This window comes from Amblyomma mixtum, chromosome 3, assembly GCF_055824585.1.
Source record: "Amblyomma mixtum isolate Tamu chromosome 3, ASM5582458v1, whole genome shotgun sequence".
In the NCBI taxonomy this organism is placed as follows: domain Eukaryota; kingdom Metazoa; phylum Arthropoda; class Arachnida; order Ixodida; family Ixodidae; genus Amblyomma; species Amblyomma mixtum.
The window spans coordinates 247,459,871-247,476,993 of NC_143014.1; the positions used below are offsets into that span (position 1 = coordinate 247,459,871).

Below are 17,123 nucleotides of genomic sequence, written 5' to 3' on the forward strand. Positions count from 1 at the left end.
ACTGAGATAAATTTGGGCTTCTTTAACCCTTACTGGGAGAGCGTTCCAGAGTTTTATAGCAATATATGTTAATAATCGTCTGCTGTATATGTTGTAAACAGTGCATAAGTTAAAAATATAATGATCTACACTGCGTATGTGCTTATTTGGTTTGGTTTGGTTTATTGGGGTTTACCGTCCCGAAGCTACTCAGGCTATGAGGGACACCGTAGTGAAGTGCTCCGGAAATTTTCACCACCTGTGTTTTTTTTTTCGTACGCTTACATCGCACAGCATACGGGCCTCTAGAATTTCGCCTCCAAGCGCATTTTTGGGGCTATAAAGATGGTGGAAGGAAATGGGCTATTGCTTGACAGAATTTTGTGTAAAGCGAACGCTGTTTTGTAATAAGGGGCGACTGAGAATGGCATAATCTGCAGTTCGGAAAATAGTGCTGCAGTGTGTTCTCTGTAAACTGAAAAGGTTAAAATGCTTTTGTGACTCTACCCCCCCCCCCCCTAACTCTCTTTGTGTGTTCCCGTCACATCTGTGTCCACTTAGGCCATGCCCAAAGGAAGTGCGTGGTTCTGCGAAAGTGGTCTTTCTCCGTGCACGCGCTCCCATGCGTCCTGAAAAGAAAGGTGGAACCGAACACGAGGGACGCATACGACTCCTGGATTCCACGTACCTCCACTTCTGCCTAACTGCCACGACGTGTTTTTCCCGAGTTCCCCTTAAACGGCACCCAACGCAGCAGTATTGACCCTGCGACCTTGTGTGTGCAACCGTCAGGGTGACATGACTCAACGCCATGCTGCCACGTGCGGAGACGAGCGTCTGCCATTCAACCGCGCCTGGCTCTTTTGTCAACTGCGTGGGTGACGCCGCTGCAGGTGTTCGCCTTTGGGCGTTTCCTTGAAACAAGATATGGGATCCACCTGGCCGGAAGTGACACTTTCGAGTATCCAAGTGCCTCAGCCGAGGAAGACGATGAAGCGGGGGTGACGCCGCTGAAGGTGTTCGCCTTTGGGCACTTCCTTGAAAGAAGATATAGGATCCCCCTGGCCGGACAGCACACTTCCAGGAAACTTTATCCAAGTGGCTCAGCCGAGAAGACGCTGGAGCGCGGAACGCCCTTAAGGAGCACCCGGACCAAGTCCCTACGATTGGTCGAAAAAGGCGGGAAGACCTCGGGAGGGACTGTTTCTTTCTTTCTTTCTTTCTTTCTTTCTTTCTTTCTTTCTTTCTTTCTTTCTTTCTTTCTTTCTTTCTTTCTTTCTTTCTTTCTTTCTTTCTTTCTTTCTTTCTTTCTTTCTTTCTTTCTTTCTTTCTTTCTTTCTTTCTTTCTTCTTCTTTCTTTCTTTCTTCCTTTCTTTCTTTCTTTCTTTCTTTCCTTCTTTCTTTCCTTCTTTCTTTCTTTCTTTCTTTCTATCTTTCTTTCTTTCTTTCTTTCTTCCTTTCTTTCTTTCTTTCTTTCTTTCCTTCCTTCTTTCTTTCTTCCTTTCTTTCTTCCTTTCTCTCTTCCTTTCTCTCTTTCTTTCTTTCTTTCCTTCTTTCTTTCTTCCTTTCTCTCTTTCTTTCTTTCTTTCGTTCTTTCTTTCTTTCCTTCTTTCTTCCTTTCTTTCTTTCTTCCTTTCTTTCTTCCGTTCTTTCTTTCTTCCTTTCTTTCTTCCTTTCTTTCTTCCCTTCTTTCTTTCTTTCCTTATTTCTTTCTTTCTTTCTTTTTCAAAGTACACATGTAATTACATGAAGACACTCAAGGATCCTTAGCCAGAGGCTAGTCGTGGATCCCAAAATGAATAGAAATAAGCCTACTGACGATTCAGGAGGAAAAAAAACATACAAATTTGTTGGTGTAGAATGAAACAATTGCAATGCAAAATACAATACAAAATACAGACTGAAACACTATCGTATGACATTCATATAACCGAATAAAAAATAAATGTCATTTTACATTCAGATTGCCTCGTTCAATAGATTAGTGGTATTATGCCACTCCACAGACGGATATAGTGTCGCTTCACTCAGACGCTTCTGTTTGAAGGGAAAAATTCTTCAGTGCTCTAAATGTATTAGGTGAAGATATGACTGAACATGGGATAGCATTCCAAATTTTGACACCAGAAAAACAGAGACATCGATGACCATAATGATTGTTAGATATTGGAAGCAAGAACTTTCCATGAGCGGCTGAGCGAGAACTGGACGGTGGAGCCTTGTATGAAACTAAAGGAAAGGTGCTAGGGTTGCTAGGGTTAAAGCGCTCGACGCGTTCATCGGGCAGCGATTCTCTGAGCGATTCCCTCAGCATTTCATTGAGACTTCTCAGCTTTTACCCTGTTTGTCATTGTTTGTAAATAACTTTGTATATATGTGAACACAGTTTTTCCTTTGCTTCTCCTACTCCCTCTCTCCGGCCCACGTTCCTTCCTCCGTCCTGGACCCGATGCCTGGTGGAACACGCTACTAGCACGGCAAAACATATCAATGCGGAGAGCACATTTCTGCACAAGGATGAATGGTTCTAGATATGAAGGATAGGTACAGCCCCATGATTCAACGCAGTATGGGAGACGAGAGAGAAAGATTGCGAAGTATATTACTCTGCGCGGTTTTAGAGGAAGGTTTTGTCGTGCTTGAAAAAGTACAAAGCATGCATGGCTTAGTTTCTTGCAGACGTTACTTATGTGCTCCTTAAAATGCAATGACGAGTCCAGGGTGACACCCAGGTATCAGCATGATTCGACTTGAGTAATGTCTTCCTGACCAAACCTTAAGTTAATAGAACCTTTGTTTTCGCGGCCTAAAGATGTGAGATTTACGCAATTTGTTTATGTGCAGTTCACCGTTAATTTATTAACGGCGAACCATACAGCTATATTATTTATTTCTTAATTAGCTGCTTCTTCTATTCGATTAATATCTTTACCGGAAACGAGTACAGCTATATCATCGGCGTATATAACGGCATCACCAACTTTTTTGCAGTTGGAGAAATCATTTATGTATAAAGAAAACAGAATTGGCCCTAATACCGATCCTTGTGATACCCCATGTGACACTGGCAGAAAGTCGATGGTGTCTGTTTCTATATGTACTCTTTGCTGTCGGTTTGTGAGATAGTTTAGAAAAAAGTTTAACGCTACGTCGCGGAACCCATAGCAAGCTTATTCCATTAATAATAATTTATGATCAACCGTATCGAAAGCTTTCTTTATGTCCAAAAATATCTCCCTAACTGTTTCCCTCATATGTGAACTATTATATACATCATTTACAATGGCTGTAACGGCTGTGCTGTTGATTTGTTCGGTCGGTATCCGTGCTGATTAGATACAATCAGGTTGTATTTTAATAAAAAGTTTACCACTCGTTTTGTTATAATTTTATCAAATAATGTGTTAATTGTAGATAGGACTGATACAGGCCGGTAGTTTTCCAACAGATCTGGATTCCCATACTTGAACACAGGAAACACCCTTGCCTTTTTAAGATTATCAGGGTACTTGCATGCTGGAGTGAAAGGCGGTGTTAAATATCTTCTCTAGGAATGGACAAGGTGTATCTCTATTCGATTTTTGAAACTTTTTGGCTATAGCATCAAAACCGACGGTTTACCAGTGGGTAATGACAACACCAAGGACCTTAATTCGGTGATTGTTATATCGAAAAATACAAAGGACTGTACAGAACTGGCAGGCAAACGAAAATGACTAATTTCAGGGATTTACAGAGCTAGCTTAAGACCAACATTAATGAAATATTCATTAAAGTTTTTTGCCACCTTCAGATTTGAAAAATACATGGAGCAATCTAGGAGCATCGGCATTTGCATTTGCTTCTTGATAACCAAGTTAATTGCCTGCCATAGCTTTCTAAAGGCTGATATCGATTCATAAATCAACAAGGGCTCTTCCTATCTGGCGCGCTTGTCTTCTGCTCGGAGCAAGTGGTCCTTCAGAAAGGAGTATTCAATAAACAGGCGGAGTGTCAAGGAAGCTGTTTATTCCGGGGTAGTATAAAGAAAGAGCACATAAAGGCTGAACACAAACCAATACCAGCATAAGGCAGAAATGTTTGATAGAAAGATAACTGCGTGCCTTATTAAAAATAATAAAAAGCGTGAGCTGTACCCAACCCGAAAAAATTCCGGTTCAACGCCGTGCATGAGCGTGGGTCTAAATGCCGCCAAACTCGCACTGAGCGCCCAGAGCTAGCAACCCCACCGAATCTGAGAAAGCTGCGGCACAGAAAAGAAGAAAAGAAGTAAGTTAGGCAGTGACAAGAAAATACGAGCTGCGCTAGACAACTGGACCAGAAAAAGGAGGAGGCAAAACACAGCGCTGAAGGCAACCTCACAATGCGCAGGCCTCACGGAAGAAGGGATGGACAGCGGAGCGAAAAAATACAGCGGAGCGAAAAAATAGCATGCGTCAATGGACCAAACGGCCCGCAGATAAAACAGCACATAGAAAAAAGAGCACGACGACGATAGAGCGCAGGGGAAACACAGCACGAGGACATAATAGCATAGCGATGTACGGTACAGCGCTGCTGGAGGGGTGAACTCATAAGCGTAACCGCAAACGGTAAGTTACAACATACACGGCAGCGACAGTGTTCATTCGCTGATTAATTAATAAACAGGCTTGAGCAATGTTCGGGACATCAAATTTCTAGTTTTTTTTCTGGTTTGTAATGGAATGTCTAACGTTGAAGAAATTGTTCAGGAAGGATCGATTCTGCGGGTTGACCATCACCCTGTATGACAAGGGTAACTACAATGCCATTAATCATGAACTGAGCATTTTTCTCCCACTCTTCGAAGCCGGTTATAACCAGAGATCTGTTAACGAGAATTGGCTAATATTTAAAGATAAACTTCATGAACTAACACAAAAATTTATCCCTAGAATAACTTTTCGTGAAAATCGCTCTAAAGCCTGGTTTTCTAAGACACTAAAAAGACTGGAGAATAAAAAGAAGCGGCTTTTTCGCGCTGCCAAATTTAAAAGCAATTCCGAAGCGTGGGAGAAGTACTTTTCAGCCGAAAAAGAATACTTGACTTCCGTCACCAACGCTAAACACTCATTTTTTAACAGTGACCTACCGCGCATGCTATGCGATAACCCCAAAAAATTTTGGCGCATCATCAATCCCGCACCATCACACTCAGTCACTCTCACTCATGCATCCGGTATTCAAGCCTCCGACACAGAGTGCGCTAACATCTTCAATACGGCGTTCTCGTCAGTTTTCACCCAGGAGCGCAACCCGCCTCCAAGGATACCTCCTACTAATGCCACCTCACCGATGGACGCAATAACTTTTTCTTCAACTGGCATCTCGTCTTTAATTGAGAAAATGAAACTTTCCTTGTCAGCCGGCATCGACGAGATAAACACTAAACTACTAAATAACACGAAATGTATCAGTGCAGTGTATCTTGAATTATTGTTTTCGCAATCACTCTCTACAGGTCTCATTCCGGAAAACTGGAAAGTTGGGAAGGTCGTTCCACTCTACAAATCAGGTGACAAAAATTCCCCTCTGAACTACCGTCCTATTTCTCTAACTAGCGTCCCCTGCAAGATCATGGAACATGTCATATACTCTCATGTAATGGACTTCTTAGACGCTAACAATTTCGTCCATCCATCCCAGCACGGTTTCCGCAAGGGGTATTCATGCGAAACACAACTAGCCATGTTCCTCGACGACTTACATGCTGACCTGGACGCTAACCTTCAAGTTGACGCCATCTTTCTGGATTACGCTAAAGCATTTGATGAAGTTCCACACCAACGTTTAATACAAAAGCTTTCTATTCTAAACCTTCATCCTAACGTGCTAAACTGGATCAAGGCCTTCTTAAGAAATCGGTTTCAGTCAGTCATTGTCAATAACCAGTCTTCCATCCCTCTCCCTGTAACATCCGGCGTCCCACAAGGCTCTGTTCTTGCACCCCTATTGTTTTTAATATATATTAACGATCTCCCACAGTATGTATCCTGCCAAATTCGAATGTTCGCTGACGACTGCGTAATTTACCGCCAAGTAACAAACATAACTGATCAAGAAGCCCTCCAGCAGGACCTTAACCAAATTGAACAGTGGTGCGCAGATTGGCTTATGACCCTCAACCCTAGCAAATGCAAGCTTCTTTCCATCACCCGTCGCAAAAAGAGTCATGCCTTCCAATACAAAATCGCTAACGAGTCCGTAGAATCTGTATCATCTTTCAAATACTTAGGCGTCACATTATCTAATGACCTAACATGGAATGCACATGTTGCTAACGTGATATCATCGGCTAACAAAACTCTGGGATTTCTTAAAAGTCACCTTCGCCTCACCTCACATCACGTTAAATTGCTCGCCTACAAGTCACTCATTAGACCTAAACTTGAATATGCATCCGCCATATGGGACCCGCATCATATAAACCTCGTAAACGACCTAGAAGCCATTCAAAACCGCGCTACAAGGTTCATTCATTCTTCTTACTCCTACGACGTCAGTGTTTCAGCCTTAAAAACCAAATCAGCACTATCGCCTCTTTCCGTTCGTCGTCGCATAGCCACGCTATCACTGTACCACAAGTTCTTTTACTCATCACTTAACCGTGCCCCTTATATCACGCCAGCATCATACATTTCCCACCGCACTAGCCACACGCTTCAAGTTTTTCGCCCACGTGCCCGAACTGTTACTTTTTCAGCCTCATTCTTCCCACGTGCAGCTAAAGATTGGAACGGCCTTCCCCAGCATATCGTCGACATCACCTGTCCTTCATCATTTGCAAGCAATCTAAACAACATTTTTTGTTCATGATCACAAATAGCATTTGTCTTGTACCTTTTCTGCTAATCCCAACCCTTATCTTTAAGGTAATAAAGGTCTTTAAGGTAATAAAATGAAATGAAATGAAATGGTGCTGAACTCCGCCACATACGGCCGACGTATGGCTCAGGGTGTACCACAAGTTCTTATTCTTCAAAACTCTCGCTGTCGGCAGTTGAACTTTCATCAAATTTATTTGGAACGAGCAACAGGGTCTTCATGCACTGCAAATATCCAGTATGCGATTTAGAGACGGGAGGATAGCCCGAGCGAACATTTTCAGGTTGTTTGGTGTTTGGTGGCTGTCTGAGGCGGACCGGCGGTTACTTCGCGGAACGGGCTGTACAGCGTACGTGAAAATTCTCGCGTCGGCGCGCATTTGTTGTGTAGCTTGATATTGAAGCTGTTTTTTCTTTCACTCCGAAGTGAAATAATCGAAAGATCAATCTTCAGAACATTTCATAGAAAGGCATCAACTTTCGACAGATTGGACCCTTTGGCTCAGGAACCGCAAAAAAACACCTATCAAACACACAGCTAACATAACAAACACAGGTGGGAGTCTCCTGACGCAGACTGTGGAATCTAATGAAGGAGACTTGTTTAATGGGAGGGATTTTCGTTTCACAGGAAGTTTATTGCCCAATCGGGCTTGAAGATAGGGAGGGTCCAGGAAAAAAACCAAGAATAACGAATTGGTAATTTCCTATGTTCTTGAGTAAACACGCCAAGAAAAGATTGTCTTAATTACACCGGTGGGATGGCTCTAGCCCTGGTATAAAGGTAGCATAAGACATTTGTTCGGCCCACCGTTACAGGCCGAGGATATTCCTGAAAGATACTCGTAAAAAAGGCCTACAACGGCATGGCTTCCGTACAGGGTGCTCGAAAACTGCCAATAAAAGAAGAGCCGCACGAACTGAAATATTGACGTCGAGCGTTACGGACCTGCCGTCGTACGTTTAAGTGAGAGCAACGACGTTGAACTTTATTTCAAACTGTGCGTTATTTCACCAGAGACATCTGACCGAAGAGCGGATCCCCGGGCCAATTTTATCTCTCAATTGCCGAGATTCTGCGTACATAATACAGAAAGAAACCCGGTCATTTTAGCCAAGCAAGCAAGGACTGCATAGCCACTAGTTCTGCTATATTCACCGTTCAAGCAACGCAGTTCTTCAGTAAATGATCTTGCCCTCTTTCTTAATGAATCAGCGAAGTGAGCGGTCACTAACTCGAAAGGTCGCTGCATTATGTGTCGTAATTTACCGTTTGCGGTTATGGCTATTATATTTCACCCCTGCAGCAGCGCTCCACTGTACTACACTGAGCTGCTATGTCGTCGTGCCGATTATTAATGCGAAAGCATTCCTAGGCTATGTCGGCGAGGTCGTGTCCGCAAAACGAATGGCTATAATTGAAAGAGGATGATTGGAGGATGCTGGCGAAAAATTAGGTCTATAGGATTAGTTAATTAGTTAGAGTCAAATACCACAAAAAAGTCGAAATAGCGCAGACGTAGGTATAGTGAGTGGATGGGCAAAGAGCCGTAGACAGCAAAATAGTGGAAGGAAATGCAAAGGAATCAAAATAAAATTTCAAATGAATAGAACTGTAGTTGGTGAGTGATAACTAATGGAAAAAAAGTTTCATTGACATCAATTAGGTAGTTAATGAATTATGAGCAAAAACATTCAATGGTTAGATAGGCTGGATGAGGATATAGCAATTGTACGGGAAGCTAACCACGGCGCCACATTTGAAAAAACTACAATGGCTGATAGAGAAAAAAGAAGGTATTGTGAGAGTAAATAAATGAATTTTTAAATAAAGCACCAGATAATTTCGGTAATTCAGTGGCTACATTAAATAAAACAAAAAGAAAATGATAAAGAGAGGCAAAGAGAGACGACGAGTCACGAGGTTTTTTTCGTTTTTCAAGCACATGATCTACAGCTTGGTTTACACAGCCTAAAAATACATACAGCATTGGAGCCGCATGTGCCCGAGTAAAAATACCATTCCACTTTAAATAGGACCGGTCACTGAAAACGATCAAAGTGACATGAAGATAATATTCAAAAAGATTTCGGAAATTCCTCACTAATACCTCACAGGAATAAAAAATTCACATTGTGTCACATCATATAATAAATCTTCTATATTCATAGTTTTATAAAAAGCAAAACCTCGTCTTGTCAGTCTTAAGGTGAGCTATAGAGGTGTGCAGAGATTAATGCAAGCTAAATATTTGTTTTGTTTTTGTATTCAAGCACATGGTCAATAGCTTGGTTTACACAGCCTAAAAAATACACAGAGCACTGCAGCCACAAATGACCTATTACAAAGGCCATTCCACTGTAAATACGATTGGTCATTGAAAACGATAAAAGTAGCATTAAGGTAATATTAAAAACGACTTCGGAAATTCCTCCCTAATAGTCCGACAACATACTGGAACAGAATCTCATCATCTTCCTGAAAGCATAACGACACAGAAATCAAAAGTTCACATCGAGCAACTGCATGGAATAAATCTTCTATATTCATAATAAACAGAAAAACCTTACCTCGTCAGCCTTAAAATCAGCCGCAGGGGCATGCAGAGATTAATAAAAGCTTTCATTTTTCTAGCTTTCAAGTACATGATCAACAGATTCGTTTACACAGAGTAAACAAAATACATGGAGCACTGGAGCCACACACGACTCTGTGCAAACGACACTCCAATGTAAATGTGACTGTTCATTGAAAACGACAAAACTGGCATTAAGGCAATATTCAAAACATTTCCGATATTCCTCACTAATAGTCCGACAACGTGGTGGAACAGAATCTCATTCTTTTCCTGAACGCATGAATTCACTGGAATAAAAAAATCACATCGTGCCACTGCTTAGAAAAAATCTTCTATATTCATAGTAAAAACAAAAACCTCGTCGTGTCAGTCGCAGCCGCAAAGGCATGCAGAGATTAGTGCAAGATAAACATTCACTTTTTTAGCTTTCGAGCAGAAGATGAACAGCTTGCTTTACACATACATACAGAATACATAAATCACTGGAGCCACTGATGACCCTGTACGAACGCCACTACAATGTGAATAAGACTGCTCAATGACAGCGATAAAAGTGGAATGAAGGTAATATTCAAAAATAAATCTGAAATTCCTCACTAATAGTTCGACAACGTAGTGGAACAGTATCTCCTCCTTTTACTGAACGCATAACTTCACAGAAATCAAAAGTTCAAGTCGTGCCACTGCAAGGAATAAATCTTCTATATTCATAGTAAAATGCAAAACCTCGTCTTACCAGTCTTAAAGTGAACAGTAGAGATGTGCAGAGATTAGTGCAAGCTAAATATTCACTTTTTTTAGCTTTCAAGAACATGAGGAACAGCCGGCTTTACACAGCCTAAAAAAATACATAGAATACATGCGTGGAACCGGCATGGCTGAAGCACTGCCGCTCACGTTTTTCCTGTTGCTTTTGCAGACACATGGCGTCTCAGCTTTGAAGGAATGTTGCGGTTGCGCCGTTTCGTGTTCATCGTCTACGAGTTCACCCTTTTCGTCTGGGATATGCGCCGACGGATCAAGGAACGCAACTTCGTCTTCTGCTGCTAGGGGCGATTCGACGTGCGTCGCCGCTGACTTCGACAGATGTGCCGTACCGGTCTATGAACATTGGTGGAGTGATTGCCTTATCGACAACCTACAAATACCGGGATCTGACAGTCAACCAGGGGGGCGTGGAACCGGCATGGCTGAAGCACTGCCGCTTACGTTTTTCTGTTGCTTTTGCAGGTTAGTAATACAAACGTGCACTGTTTTCGCGCGCATTTCCTTTTGCCGGTTCCCCCCCCCCCATGTGTTATTTGCTTGTCTCAGAACTCGCTCGCAACCGAAAGGTTACTCGCGTCGTCGTTTTCGGTTATTGCGTCGTATTTCATTTTATCTGTTGCTGCCACTTCTATGTGGTGATGTTGAGCCTAACCCGGGTCCGTCTACAGCAGAAACTCTGCAGATGCTCCTAGATGGCCAAGATACGATTAAGGCCAAGTTGAGCGCAATAGAACTGACCCAAGTTGAAAGTAAGAGAGCCATGCATGATCTCGGCAGCCGTATTGCATCAATCGAATCAAGAATAGCGAGCCTTGGTGAAATGAACTGTGCAGTTGGTGAATGGAAAAAAACGATTTGAAGATCAGCAGCGGATGTTGAGTTCAGTAATGGCAAAGGTTGAGCATCTGGAGAACCAGAGGAAGCGTTGCAATTTGCTTTTCTTTGGTGTCGAGGATACAAAACCAAACGAGTCAAATGAGGACTCAGCAGAATGCGTAATTGACGTGTGTAATTCGAAATTAGGTGTTCAATCCGTAAAACTAGAAATTGCTCACAGGTAGGCAGATTCAAGTCTGGTAGCAACCGTCCTTTAAAAGCGATTTTCGCCTCATACGCTGACAAGCAGAAGGTTTTAAAGAGGGCTTTTAAATTAAAAGGAAGTGATGTCAGTATTTGAGAGGACTTTTCTGAGGAAGTACGTAGAAAGAGAAAGTTTCTATGGCAGTTTGCAAAATCACGAGAACAAAGTGGCGACAAGATCAGCCTCAGGTACACTCTTATTATAAACGGCGAGAAGTACTTGTTTGATGATAATACAAATCAGGTCGTACCGATAGTAGGTGATAAGGCCAGTGCTACAAAGGAGGTAGTACCGGTTGAGTGACGGTGTCGGCGTAATGCAACGCTTATTTCCTTTCTTGTAATTAACTGCCGTAGCATAAAAAACAAGGTTGATGAATTTGCAGCTCTAATTGATATGGTGAAGCCGTCCGTTATTCTCGGCACTGAATCATGGTTAGCAAATGAAATTACAGATGGTCAAGTATTCCCAGATCGATTTAAATGTTATAGAAAGGACAGACACTTGCATGGAGGAGGTGTATTTATTCTTGTGGATGCTACAATTTCTTCTTACCAAATAAATGTTGCAGATGAATGTGAAGCTGTATGGTGTAAACTGGTGCTTAATAACAACAAAGTTATAACTGTGTGTTCTTTCTACCGCCCGCCTGATTCATCCGTTGATGTCTTTGCGCAGCTGGCAGGGACAGTTGACGCAATTCAAACAGATTTTATGGTAATCAGAGGTGATTCCAAGCTGCCTAGCATTAACTGGACTCATCAACCTAACTTCCAGTCCTTTACGAGTCGCTCCTGCCAAGAACTGATCAACTTGGTTGAACTTTATGCATTGCGTCAAACGGTTCTGGAACCGACACGTGGGGATCACATCCTAGATTTGTTGTTCACAAATCAACCTGAATTCGTCAATTCCACTCAGGTGCTACCTGGAATAAGCGATCACAGTGCTGTGTTTTGTGAAATGAAAGTTGAACATGTAAGGAGCGCTGGTACAGCACATAGGCGAGTATATAACTATGAAAAAGCAAACGTAAGGGAGATAAACGAAGAGTTGAATAAGTACCGAACGATCTTTGAAACGCATGCCGATAACTCTGGAGTGGTTGAACTATGGTCTAGATTTAAGGATAAGATATTTGAACTGAGGCAGTGCTTTGTTCCGGCATGCATATTAACGAAAAGGAGGAGCAAAAGCAAACCATAGTTTACTCGGGAGCTACGCAGTCGTACGCGCAAAAGGCAACGTGTTTACGTTAAATTTAAAGGAAATCCGACGCGTGAGAATTGGTTCAAGCTGCCGGAAATTGCCGGAAGAATGAAAGTTGCTGTGGCAGCTGCAAAGAATTCGTTTGGCATTTCAATGGAGACGAAATTAAAAGAAAATCCAAAGGAATTTTGGAAACATGTAAAGAGAAATGGAAAAGACTCTGTAACTATACGACCTCTTGTTTCTGGTGACTCCTTTGTTGATGATGATGCACAAAAAGCTGAGTTCTTTAATAAATATTTCAGCTCTGTTTTCAGCTATGAAATCGATCATGCTGATATGAATACCCCGAGTTTCCAGCCAGTGGCGAGTGTTATGGATGATGTTGTGGTCAGCATCACCGGTATACAGTCTCTGTTGCAGAATATGAAGATTGCTAAGGCTGGTTGTCCTGATGACTTGCCAAACAAATTCTACAAACTGTGTGCTGAGTCGGTTGCACCCAACTTAAAGTTAATTTTTGAAAAATCGCTTGAAGAATCCTGCCTTCCAGATGACTGGAAAATTGCAAGTGTTGTGCCAATCTACAAATCTGGCCCTCGCAACAATGTATCAAATTATAGACTGTTATCTCTAACTTCAGTTGCGTGCAAGACACTCGAACATATTTTGTTCACCAGTATAGCAGCACATATGGACGCACATTCATTGTTTAATCCTCGTCAGCATGGTTTTCGAACGGGCCTATCGTGTACTACGCAGCGGACTGAATTTGCGCACGATCTGGCTGAGGCACTGGACAGGCGACTTAGCGTGTACTGCGTGTTTTTGGACTTTAAAAAGGCCTTTGATGCCGTGACGCTTTCCTTATTAATTCAAAAAATGTCTTTTTACAATATTAGCCCTCAAGTGTTATCATGGGTAAAAGATTACCTATGTTTACGGCAGCAGTTTGTGGTTATGAATGGCGCCGAGTCTCAAAGAGTGCAGGTTGTGTCTGGTGTTCCCCAGGGCTCCGTGTGAGGACCACTATTGTTCCTGCTTTACGTAAATGACATTGGTGACGGAATAGTATCTCAAATGCGGTTATTTGCGGATGACTGCGTTCTTTATAGTGTTGTCACTAGTGATCGAGATGTTGAAATGCTCCAAGAAGATTTGAACAGAATCTCAGAGTGGTGCGTTAAATGGAATATGAATTTGAATTTGTCCAAGACTGTCCATATGAAGTTTACAAGAAAGAAAAACCCTGATGTGTATTCATATGTTATTAGGAACACAATTTCAGAACAGGTATTCGAATTTAAATATCTAGGCGTTTATTTTACTCTTGATTTGAGCTGGCGTCGTCACGTCGATTATATCTCTGCTGAAACATGCAGAAACTTGGGATTTCTTCGCCGAAATGCAAGCACTTTTCCACAGTCATGTCGTGACATTTTATTCAAGACTTATGTCAGGTCGGTTGTGGACTACGCGTGCACTGTCTGGGACCCGCCTACTGCTAGAGATAAAGATAAGTTGGAGAGGGTGCAGAACATGGCCTCTCGTTTCGTGTCTGGCACACGCGGGGCTCGTTACAGTGCATCGCGTACGAAGGATGCACTCAACTGGGAATTGCTTGACACGCGCCGAAAGAAGTTACGTCTGAAGCTATTTCATGCTGTTTATTATTCAACTGTTCGGGTTGAACGCGAAAGGTATGTGCAGGAGACTTTTTATAGATCCAACCGTGTTGACCATGTTTTTAAAGTCCGCGAATTCGGGGCAAAAACTGAATTGTTTAAAATGTCATTTTTTCGAAAACCATTAGAGAATGGAACAGACTACCGAGCGATGTTGTGAGTGTGACATGAAATGATGCGTTACTTCGTTTTTTAATGATGTGATGCGATTGTGATGCGTTCTTTTGAAGTGAGATGTACATGGCGAACGCTTTATGCTTGTAACTCTGCCTGCGAGCGGAGGTGTCATGTGTGCTTCTTTTTTGTACATTGACCCCCCCCCACTGTAATGCCACGGCGCTGTGGGTTCCTTATTAAATAAATGAATAAATAGATCACTTGAGCCACTGATGACCCTTTAGGAACGCTAAAACAATGTAAAGAAGACTGGTCATTGACAGCGATAAAAGTGGAATTAAGGTAATATTAAAAAAGAATTCTGAAATTCCTCACTAATTGTTCGACAACGTAGTGAAACGGTATCTCATCCTTTTCCTGAACCCATAACATCACAGAATTCAAAAGTTCAAATCGTGCCACTGCAAGGAATAAATCTTCTATATTCATAGTAAAATGCAAAACCTCGTTTTGCCAGTCTTAAAGTGAGCTGTAGAGAACTGCAGAGATTAATGCAAGCTAAATATTATTTTTTTGTTTTCCACCACCACTTTCCTGAATGCATGACTTCACAGAAATCAAAATTTCACATTATACCACAGCATACAATACATCTTCTATATTCGTAGCAAAAAGAAAAATCTCGTATCGTCAGTCTAAAGGTGTGCCACAGAGACATGCAAAGATTAATACAAGCTAATTATATTTTTTTTTTCAAGCACATGATCAGCAGCTTGGCTTACACAGCCTATAAGAATACACAGATCACTGGAGCCACTGATGACCCTGTACAAACGCCACTCCAGTATAAATGAGACCGGTCGTTGACAACAATAAAAGTGGCGTTAAGGTAATATTCAAAAAGATTTCTTGAATTCCTGCCTAATAGTCCGACAGCATATTGTACCTGAATCTCACCATGTTCCTGAATGCATGACTTCACAGAAATGAAAAATTCACAATGTGCCACTGCTTAGAATAAATCTTCTTTATTCATAGTAAAAAGCAAAATCTCATCTCATCAGTCTTCAGGTGAGCACTGAGACGTGCAGACATTAATCCAAGCTAAATATTCATTTTTTTTTTGTTTTCAAGCACACGATCAACTGCTTGGTTACACAGCCTAAAAATACATAGAGCACTGCCGCCACTCATGACCAAGTACAAATACCATTCCACTGTAAATGCGACTGGTCATATAAAATGGTTAAAGTGGCAACAAAGTAATATTCATATGATTTGGGAACTTCCTGACTAATAGTGCGATAGAATACTGGTACAGAAACTCACCATTTTCCTGAACGCCTGACTTAACAGAAATCAAAAGTACACATCGTGCACTGCACAGAATACATCTGATATATTCATAGTAAAAAGCAAAACCTCGTCTCGTTGGTCTCATGGTGAGCCGCAGAGACGTGCACAGATTAATCCAATCTAATATTAATTTTTTTTCAGGCACATGATCAACACCTTGGTTACACAGCCTAGAAAATACATAGAGCACTCAAGCCACTCATGACAAAATACAAATGCCATTCCACCATAAATGCGACTTGTCATATAAGAAGATTAAAGTGACATCAAGATAATATTCCAAATGATGTCGGAACATCTTACTAATAGTGCGACAACATAGTAGAACAGCTTCTCACCGATTGCCTGAATGCAACCTTCACAAAAATCATGTTTACACCGTGAACGGCATAGAATAAACCTTCTATATTCACAGTAAATAGCAAAACCTCGTATCGTCGGTCTTAAGGTGAGCCGCAGAGACGTTCATCTTTTAATCCATGATAAATATTTACTTTTTTTCCTTTCAAGCCCATGATTAACAGCTTGGTTTACACCGCCTAAAAATACATACACCACTGCAGCCACTCATGACCAAGTACAAATACCACTCCACAGAAAATACGACTGGTCAATTTAAACGAAAAAAGTGACATTAAGGTAATATTGAAAATGGTTTCAGAAATTCCTCACTAAGAATCCGACAGCATACTGGAACCGAATCTCACCGTTTTCCCCAATGCATGACTTCACACAGATCAAAGGCTCATATTGTGGCACTGCATAGAATAAATTTTGTGTATTCCTAGTAAAAAGCTATACCTCATATCGACATTTTTAAGGTGGGCTGCCGAGACGAGCAGAGATTATTGCAAGCTCAATATTCAATTTTTTTCTTTTCCAGAACATGATGAACAATTTGGTTTACACAATATAACAAATATATAGAGCACTGACGGCACACAAGACCCAGAACAAATGCTTTTCCACAGTAAATACGCTGGTCATTTTAGACGAAAAAAGTGGTATTAAGGTAATATTCGAAATGATTTCGGAAATTGCTCTCTAAGAGTCCGACAGCATACTAGAACAGTGCCTCACCGTTTTCCTGAATGCATTACTTCACATAAATCAAAATTTCACGTTGTCCCACTGCATAGAATAAATCTTCTATATTCCCAGTAAAACGCAAAAACCTCGTCTCGTCCGTCTCAAGGTGAGCCGCGGAGACTTGCAGAGAATAATGCAAGCTAAATATTCCTTTTTTTCTGTTTTCAAGCACCTCATCTACAGTTAGGTTTACACAGGCTAAAAAATACATACTGCACTGTCGCCACACATGACCCAGTAGAAATGCCATTCCACTATAAATACGACTGGCCTTTGAAACCAATAAAGGCGTCATTAAAATAATATTCAAAAAGATTTCGGAAATTCCTCATTAATCGTCCGTCAACGTAGCAGTACGGAATCCGACCGAGCTCCTGAATGCATGACTTCACACAAATCAAAAGCTCACATCGTG

The 17,123-nt window shown here is 41.6% G+C and overlaps 1 long non-coding RNA gene across 2 annotated transcripts in view; it reads left to right on the top strand.

The window, feature by feature from the left end:
- LOC149354275 (uncharacterized) overlaps positions 1 to 14,454 on the top strand; it is a 73,779-nt gene extending 59,325 nt beyond the window's left edge. Inside the window, exon 4 of one of the 2 annotated variants that reach the window (XR_016291263.1) lies at positions 10,323 to 14,454. This is a non-coding gene — a long non-coding RNA (uncharacterized LOC149354275). Of the gene's footprint in view, positions 1 to 540; positions 1,286 to 10,322 lie in introns of those variants that run through there. The other variant, XR_016291264.1, reaches the window with a different exon arrangement.
- Positions 14,455 to 17,123: the final 2,669 nt, after the last annotated feature.